Here is a 10,651-nt window from a genome sequence, read left to right on the forward strand (position 1 = left end):
ACCCTAATAGTTAGGTTCGGATATTTATACTTACTAGATATGGATTCAACTCGAATCGGATAAGGAAAACAATTCATTTGGGGAGGAGAGAGTGGGAGAGACCCCTTCTTAATTGTTTTATTGTAGATATGGCTGACTACATCGTGATAACTACTATTTTTCCCCTCATTTTCTTCCCCATTTTGAAGATTTGTCCAACATTTTAAAGACTTAGGTTGCATTTGACATTCCTTGTTTTAAAGACTTGTCTATTTTTTCTCCTATTAAAGTGCCCTTTTAAGCAATAAATTTCTAAAACAAAAAAGAGTTACGTCCTTAAAATAAGGAATGTCCTTAAAATAGTGTGGCTCGTTTCTTGGAATCAGAAGGTATACAAGAAGATGCATTGGAAATAGCTATAAATCCTAATTATGGATTTTTTTTTTTTTTTTGCCTTTTTAATAATGATAAATGGCCAAATGATTTATTCACAAAATCTGAGAATAAACATAAATGTTATTCTTGCTTCTAGTCTATGGGCACAATGTATTTTTTTCCTTGTTATAAAAAAAAATGCTGGGAAATAGTTGTTTCTTTAACAATAGGTCATTTTAAGGTGATTAGCAACCATTAATGCTATGTTTGGTTTGAAGGAAAAAAGTAGGGAAAGGGAGGGAAAGTTAGGAAAACCTTTGCAAACCTTGTATAGGTTTCCCTCACTTTTCATACCTTTTTCCTTCAAACCAAACATAGTCTAAAGGATTAGGCATAGTAGCTACTTTAACCATATTTGCTTTAAAGGAGATTTGCTTTAACCGCACCAGTTGTTTGGGAAGACTTGTAAGTGCACATGTGATTTGTATATGGCAATTCTATATGATGATAATGATAGTAATAAAGTATCCAAAATTTTATATAATTTATATTTATATATTGTTTCTATACTTGTTTTTTTGTTTTTTATCACTAATCGGATGTAAATTGCAAAATCAAAATCTGATTACATAAACACCCCATCCAAATATATGATAATCAGATCAAGCTACAAAGTTTCAGTTATCATTGACAAGCCTTTGGTTACTCTTCTTTTTTGTTAATGTTTTTTACCTTTATTATGTATCTTTTTTGTTCATTTTTCAAAAAAAAAATGTAAGATTTTGAATAATGGGAATTGAATGAGGTGAAAATTAGTAGTTCAATTTACAAGTTAAACCTCGCAACTAAATAGGGACTAAATTCAAAAATCGAGGGCTGGTATGTTCCAGCATTGACCCGGAATCAAACACTACAACCATCATTTTGGGGAAAAAGGGGTCAAGGGGAAGTTATAATACAAAAAAAATGAGTATATTATTCAAAATAAAGTTCCACAATCTTATTCATATTTTCAATAGTAGTTTAAATATAGAATTGTGGATGTGTTCAATTTTTTTTATATTTTTTTATATTTTTATGTATAAAAATAATTTAGATATGTCACATATACTTTTTGTTTAATATGATAAATATGTGATATTATACATGTGCCTAATTTTTTTGCAAATTTTATGTATATTTTTTTCATTTTTGTATTGTTATATTATATTAATTTTTATTATTTATTTATGACATTAAAGGTTAATACATTTGACCCAAAAGTTGAACTATTGATCTTTGACAAAGAGTGAAATAATTTTATCTTTGGTTAGTTCTAAATTATGTATTTAATTTTCAATATCAATAAAAATAATTATTGTTTATTACACTTATTTTTTTAATTTAATTAATAAAAATATCATAAATGTGTCATTTTCTTACACTTTTATAATTTTCTATATTTATTTCTATTTTAAAATTCTATTATCTAATTATAGCTTCATAGGTTAATCAATTTGATTCATATTGTTGAATTGCATAGGCACCACTTGGATAAATAATGGTTTTTTTAGTCTATTTAAAATATATAGGTTTATATTGTTAAAAATATTGACATAGATCTAATTAGTAGCATTTATTAGTGAAAAATAACTTAAATATATGGTTTAATAAGAAAAATGTGAGTTAATAACTTAAGTATAAGACTTAATGATAGGGGATTAAATGAGGTGGAAACTAATAATTGAAGTTACATTTTCAACCCTTACAATTAGAGATTAGCTAAATACATAAATATGGGCGTTTTAGTAGCCATTAAGTTGGCATTAAAGCTGTAATAAAATAACTTTTATATCATTTCTCAAACAAGGAAAGAGAGGACAATTTAGTCCAAAAAAACTTGCACTCTGCATCCACACTTTTATATATATTATAGATTTTCAATAACCACTATTAAATCTTGCTTTAAGCATGGTATAGTCAGGTCTTCCTTCACCTTTTGAAGATTTGTTCAATTACTATCTTTAACTATTTCTATATGGTTGAATATATTTCTATCTTTTTTAATAGGATTATAAATTTTATCTATTTATTTTAATTTTTAAATGAAATAAAAAAAGTAAAAACAAAACAATTGACATCATAAAAAGTCACGGGGAATGGAGATCCATGTGGGGATAGTGATAGGGATAAGTGGATAACTTTGTCCCCATTGGTGGAGACGAGGATACCCATGTACTTATGACCAAAATGTCTAAAATACTCATCCCCATGTAATTATGACCAAAATGTTCATTTTACAAATTTTCTCTACATATGAATTGTTACACCAAATCCTTCCAATCTATTTTTTTATATTAACTAATTTTACAAATTTGCCCCTCATATCAATCACTCAAAGGTAAAGCTACAATTTTAAATTCTTTTTTTTTTAGTTTTCATAAAGTTTGTATTGTTCTATTTCTTTTTTGTAGAAACCAACCTCAAAAGTAATTATGTTGGTATTTTTTACACAATTTTATGCTTATTTTTAAATGACTAGTAAGTATGCACGTACTTTGCACATGGCAATTATAGATGATGATAATTATGATAATAATTTATCTATTTTTTTTACTTTATATATATATATATTTATTTATATTTATATATATTATTAATCAGATGTAGATTAATCAAAACCTGATTTCATAAACACCTCATCCAAATATGTGATAAATAGAGCAAATTGTGAAGTTTCAAGAATCTTTGAGAAGCCTACTTCCTTGGCTATACTCTTCTCTTTGTAATGTTTTATCTTTTTTCTTTTGATCATTTAACAAAAATATATATAAGATTTAAATAGAGGGAATTAAATGAGGTGAAAAGTAGTAATTCAATTTACAATTTAAACATTATAATTAAATAGAGACTAGATTAAAAAATGACTATTTTAGTCAATGTTTCAAAAACTAGACCATAATGAATGATCGAACCTTTTGGCCTTGGAACCAATCAAGTCACTGGTTCCATTTTGGCCCTATACCACTATTTTACAAAAAAAAAGAAAAATGTTGAAATGGTTAGAGAACCATTGACCCAATTGGCTTAGCCATTAAAATGTTCAACCCAGTTAATGGTTATCATGCTGCTTTCAAACTAATTCCAATTTTTTTATTTATTTTAAAATAGAAATTAAAAAAATGAAAAAAATAATTCCATATCTCATAATCTTGTTTGATTATTCCCAATGGCCAAAATTAGTTAGGGTTTTTAGTTTTTCCATTTTGATTTTGAGTTTCTCATTCTTTTAATTCTTTTTAAGTTGTAACAACAAAAAAAAATTACAATTCTAATAGAGAAATAAAAAAATCAATTCAAGAGATGAGAGATTAAACATCGATTTTTATATTAAAACATGAGATACACCAATGAAGTAAATGATCTAAGGTTTTAGAGAGATTTAAAGAGATGAGATAACGTAAGAAGAGAGCAAATGGTGTAGTAGTGGCGGTGATGATGAACATAGAGATAGCCGCCAATGGCGGTTCCTCCTCCTCCTCTTTATTCTTCTCAAGGCAAATGGCTCTACTTTATAGCAACGATTGGTGAACATGGTGACAACCACCTTTGACGACACTTCCTTCTCTTCTTTTTCTTCATCTTCTTCCTTTTTCTCAATTCTTAGCTTTAACCAATCACCTCATCCTCAAAGTCTAACAATCCCCTTGCATAATGATATATTACCAACGTTTTAAAAAATGACAAGGAAACGGAATCGTTCTATCAATCAGCTTTTGGGTTGACGGTCTGATTGTCCGGTTTGAACAAATGGCCAGCAATAACAAACAAATTAAAAATAAAAAATGATCAAAAACCATTGAACGGGTCGATGGTTCGATCACCCGGGTCAACGAGTTGTTGACTTTTTCAACGGTTTTGATCAAAAACTGGGTTTTGAGTAAAACGGAACCGATTGCTTGAATGGTTCCCAGGCCAAACGGTCTAACCGTCCAGGTTGATGGCAGTTCAAAAACCTTGATATATACAATGGACTTTAACCCACTAAAACTGAATGGTTAAACCATTGGCCCAGAAACTGAAAGCCAAAGTGGTTCCATTTCTAGGTCATTTTTAAAACCTTTTTTTGTCAAAAGAAAGTTTCACAATTTTATTCATATTTTTAGTAGTAGTATAAATATAGAATTATAGGTGTGTTCAATTTTTTATATATTACAGTTTTAATATTTGGTTTAATATGATAAATGCATGATATTATACATGTGCTTGAATGCTTTTTTTTTGCAAAATTTATGTTTTTTTTTTGTATTAATGAATTTTATTATTTATTTATGATATTAAAGGTTAACACATTTAACCCAAAAGTTGAACAATTTACTATTAGTTTTATATATCATTTTTGGTTAATTCTAAATTATGTATTTCATTTTCATTATCAATAAAAATAATTATTGTTTATTACACTTATTTTTTAAATTGATTAATAAAAAGTATCTTAAATGTGACTATTTTTTTATTTTATATGTTTATTTTTATTTTAAAAATTTTACTACCAAACTATGACTTCATAGGTTGATCAATTTGATTCATATTATTGAATTTCTTAGCCACCACTTGGATAAATAATTATTTTGGAGGCGTTTGGCATGTCTTTTTAAGAATATCTTCAAAAAGCTCAAGACCTCAAAAGACTGATGAGCTTTTGCAAGTAGATCTTTAAAGACCAAAGACTCATTGGTAGCAATTTTTTTAAAGATCTTTTCAAAAGATAGAAAGATTGAAAGATTGTTTGGCAAGCATACATGTCGGTCCCTCTTACATACATGTTAACGTTATGTGCAGGACCTAATAACACATTCAAACATGCAAATATTACTTTGAGTCCCACTTACGCATTTATCTACACAAAATATTAAGGGGCCATTTGGCAAGTCTTTTTTGAAAGACCATCTGAGAGCACTTGCAATCAAAAGATGATGTGAGTTTTTGCATCAAGATCTTAATAGTTTGAAGACTGTTTGGTTAATGCGCGTCTGTCCGTGCAAAGATGAGTTAAAAAAAAAAGACAAAAAGCTACATTTAAAGCTTCGCAAAAATAGTTGAAATGGGCTTCCCACTTCTTTTTGGGGCTATGGCTTTCGACAGCTAGATCTTTTCCCTACCAAAGGGAAAAGACCAAAATGAGCGCTTCCAGGCTTCTAAAAGTCGACAGCTCGCGCGAAAAGACGCGCCAAATGGGGCATTTGTTTTTGAGCTAGTTTTAAAATATATGAGTTTATATTGTCAAAAATATTGACATAGATCTAGTTAGTATCATTTATTAGTTAAAATAACTTAAAATATAGGATTTAATAATAGAAAATGAGATTTAATACCTTAAGTATAAGACTTAATGAGAGGGGATTAAATGAGTTGAAAAGCAATAAGACTTTATAAATGGATTAAATACACAAATATGGCCATTATAGTAGCCATTAAAACTGACATAAAAGCTATAATGAAATGCCTTTTATACCCTTTATCAAACAAGGAAATAAAGGATAATTTTAGTTAAAAAAAAACATCACACTACACCCACACATGTATAGTATAGATTCTACCAGAGGGGGTCTATTTGCAATTGTCATAAAGTTCAGGGAAGGTAATTGCAAATACCAAATTTTAAAAATTGTTTTAGCAATGGTCTAAAACTTAAGGGAGTTTTTAGCAATGGTCTAAAACTTAAGGGAGGTTTCAGCAATTTATGCTTAAAAACCCTTGAAAATGATAGTTGCTATTTCTTTATTGGATTGTTTCAACAAACTACGTATAACACGCTTTCTTAAGGATAACTTAAACCACTCACGTTTTCTACATTCTAAAAAAAAAAAAAAACTTCAAATTAACAGTTCATGGATGTCTAACACACTTCTTAAAGATAGTTGAATTTGTCTAAAAGTCAGTCCAGATCAAGTAGGCACGGTGTCATTGTAAGCATGCTAAATGGGCACTTTTAATTTTTTTTTTGCACCTGTCCCATGAAATACCCCCAACCTACCCTTGAAAATGATTAAAGTCAACTTTTAACAGTTAGAATATTTATAAAGTACCCGCTGAATGTGTTTCCTATATTGTGCCTATTGGATCTAGTCCCTTTAAAAGTGCCAAAGAAATAATAATTTGCGACGATTCAGTAGTTGAGATGGTTACTCAGCAGATAACAACTTCGGTGCTCACACCGTTCACACAACCTTTTACAGCCATGCATTGGAAATATCTCTATACTTCAATGCTTTTTTCTCATGGGGAAATATTCCTAATACAAGGCTACAAGGGATCGTGCAAACAATGTAAGCACCGTCTTGTGAGCACTGGAGCTGAATTCTACTTAGTATCCCTCCAAATAAGGATGACTAAAAATGCAAAAAAAATAATTAAAAACAATAATTCACAGATGATTCAGTAGTTAAGATGGTTATTGGGCATCCCTGCATATAAGATGGTGCATAATCAAGCCTGCAGGAACACCGTGATGAGACAGGGTTTGGCCAGTGCAAGCCTATGCTCACACCATTCGAACAACCTCTTGCAACATTGCATTGATAATATCTCCCATGAAGTAAATCACATACATATGGAGATATTCTTAATGGAAGACTGTTTAAACAAATTTTGCATTGGCTGAAGCCCAACTCCTCCATGATTTGATAGTGGGTCTCACTCTCACATGCACTTTGTTCTGTCCTCACCTTCCATTCTCCCCAAGTCCCTTGTAATAATGTATACCATGTAAATTTAGTATGACCTCCCATTCTCCTCAAGTCTCTTGTAATGTATACCATGTAAATTTAGTGTGAATTTGTACGATTCGTTGAGGCAAATTTTGCCAAAAACCATGGAGGAATTTCACAAGTAATCTCTCCAATTCCTTGAAATCACATGAAAAATGTGCATATAACCAATTTAATGGGTTTAGTTGCTTTTGATCAAACCTAATTTGGAAGCTGATGTTACCAAAAAATACATGGCATCTATTGTTTGTGAATTTCATCTCAATGGTAACTCAAGCAATCAATTTTTCTAATAAAATTACAATCTCTTATTCAATTAAAAATTGAACCTCTTTTGAACTCTAAATTCATTGAACCACACACATAACTACTAAAATTACAACTCTTTTATCTTGTTATGTGGATGATTCATGAGTGCTTTACATCATTATAGTTTTTTAATGGGTCCATGCGTAGTGATATATGCTTAGGAAAGGTCCTTGAAGTTGGCCATAAGATAACAATGTCGATAATTAAGTGGATAGGGTTTCACTTCAAATTCCATAAAATGAGAGCAATAACTACCTCAAAAGACATCAACCAATTGTTGTTTGTTGAGGTTTCATATGTTGATCTTGCAAAGAAATTTGGGTTTTAAAATAACATTCTAAGCATTGTTGCCAAATTAGAGAATAAGATTAGTAAACCTTTAATCTTCCAACAACAACAAAATGAGTATCTCATCTCTCCTCTATTTTCAGAAGTAGAAGCCTACAACAGCCTAACCCATAATTATGGGTCAGACCCCTAATGGCACATATGGTTTTGGGCTTGAAATCTAGGGCCCAAATTGTTGTACCCACATGCCACAATGCCATCCTAAATTGGAGGCCCAAAATTAATTGTCTTGGGAAAAATAAAAAGAAAGGTGATCCTCAGTGCAACTCCATGATGATATAAAATGCAAAGTGTTTCTTGAACACCTTTAGGCTTAAGCCTTTTATTGCATGCATGCTAAATGCATAAGCACCTCACATGATCATAGACACATGAAAAAGGCATAAACAAAGTAAAAGAGGCAACCAAATTTGTTAGGTCTTCCAAAGTATTGTGGAAATTACAAGCCATAAATGGGTTATGGGTGGATGTTTAGACAAAAGAGAGGTCTCTTCTTGGAATTATTCAAAGAGTTAGAGAGGAGATCCTCAATTAATGTTTTGGAAAAGTAATAGAACCCTTTTTAATATAGTCAAACATATTGAATACATGAAAAAGCTTATAATTTTCTACCCCAAAAAGAAAGAAACAAAGAAGCTTATAGCAATATCACATTCAATTTAAGTTAAATAAAGTTGAAAGCTTAAAATTGTTGAAGTTTGAAACAACTCACAACAAATTTGTTAATATTATTGATGATTAGGCCTATCAATGATACTTGAAAACCCATGGCCAAATCTAACGTTTGTTGTGATTATATTGAATTCACATTATGTGTTTATGTAATTGGATCGGATTTGGATTTTGCAATATGCATTCGATTAATAACCGAATCAGCTTCATATTCGACTCTATCTGATCTGACCAAAATTCAAATCCAATTATATTATAATATTTATTGATTTTAATATATAAGTTTTATATACATGTATTTAAAATTATAAATAATAAATATATTCTTACATTAATTTATTTTATATAAAGTTGAAAAATGGAAAGTAATTAACTTTTTGATTTTTTGTATTAAAAAAAATAAAAGCAAAGCCGTATCAAATCCGAATATGATCCGAGTCTATTAGGATTCAAATTTGAATTTAAGGTCTTCAAATCTGATTGGATTTCATATTAGATTCGAATGCAAATTTTCAATTATTGGATAATATTCGTTCCAATACAACCCTATTACCACTAGGGCTGTAGTTGAATTGGATTCGAATTGAATGGGCAAAATTTGCATTCGATCCAATTATTGGGAATATATATCAAAGTCTAAAATCTGATTGAATTTAAATACTCATATTCAAATTCAAATCCTAATAGATTCGGATCATATTCGGATTTAATCAGACTCGGATCATATTCAGATTGATCAAGTTATTCCCTTTTTTCTTTTGGTAGAAGGTCAAAGATATTCTAATAATCTAATATCACATTTTTTTGGCAGCATAGGTTTTTTGCCTTGATATATAAATGTCATACATGCCTTGACGTCATGTCAAAATGACCATTCCAAAATTTTGGTCCATTTATTTATTTTATTAATTTTTGTCCCTTACTTTCCAATCAACTAATGTTGGGAACGTAATTAATCCATAGTTTGAATTAATCCATAGATTGATAAATAGTTTGAATGGAGACCATACATTGTTTGAATTGATAATTTAAAAATGAGAAAATTTATGATACAGAAAAGATATGATTGGGAAGAGTTTTGAATTAATAAACTGAATGATTTGGACATTAAATCACACATTTGATTTGGCTTTATTGATCATAACTTTAGAAGTAGGTAAAATTAGTGTAAAGAGTTTTCTACACCATCCCGAGTGATCATAAATAAATCCTAAATCTTGCACAACTACTATCATGCTTTTTAAATATTTGTCACTAAAGAATAAAACATGGAAAAAAGTTTCTTTATATTCTTTCTTCCTAATATTACCCCATTATGAATAAAATTTAGCTTTTAAGAATCATGTTGTCCAAAATAAAATCTATACATTTTTTTGATACCATGTCTATCTAGCACCAGCATAAATCCATTTGCCTTAAAAATGATAAATCATATTTTTGACATTTAAAAATACAAAAGTAAAAGACAAATATAGAAGAAAACCACTCCATTTTTTGGGTGAGGCTCTCATAAACAATAATAGCAACCAGTAGAAAAACAATTAAGATGTCTAAAAGTCATTAATAGTTGTATAGCATAGGCTGAATATAAAGATAACCTGCCATAGCAAAGTTAGTCATTTTATTGGTACTAGTAAGCAAATACGTGCATTTGCACGTGGTAGTATCTCTAAGACAAAATTATTTATAATTCATGAGTAGTTTTGAACGATAATTTCTGAATAGTTTATGAAGTGAGAGTAAATGACATATATGACCGTTGTGTGCTTAGACAAGAGGGATAGAAAATTGATGGCTCATATCATGAGCCATTTTCATGGCAAAACACTAAAAGCAAATAACAACGTTATGGCAAAGTGAATTGTAGAAAACTGAACTTATAATCTAAATGGGATCTCAGGAAAGATTGAGATATCAAAATTGAAATAGCAAGAGAAATAAAAAAACCAATATTTTACCAACCCAATGTTGAGCAATTAGTCAAAAAGAATATTCATGTTTCAATCAATAGTTTTCTAATAAAATCCAATTATAAAATGCAGTGAAAATCCAATCATACTGTCGTGGTGATAGATGGTAGATACCCAAACCACTGTAATTTGTACCAAGGAGTGAAGGAAATTTTCTCAAATGTCTGTTTCAAGGAATAATGCTATCAAACAGGAAGATAGAGGTAGGAAATCCAAAAATGGGAGGGGATTTACCAAAAAGTTTCATGA

Source organism: Nelumbo lutea, chromosome 4 (assembly GCF_056320005.1).
Source record: "Nelumbo lutea isolate HS-2025 chromosome 4, American lotus-T2T, whole genome shotgun sequence".
Lineage (NCBI taxonomy): Eukaryota > Viridiplantae > Streptophyta > Magnoliopsida > Proteales > Nelumbonaceae > Nelumbo > Nelumbo lutea.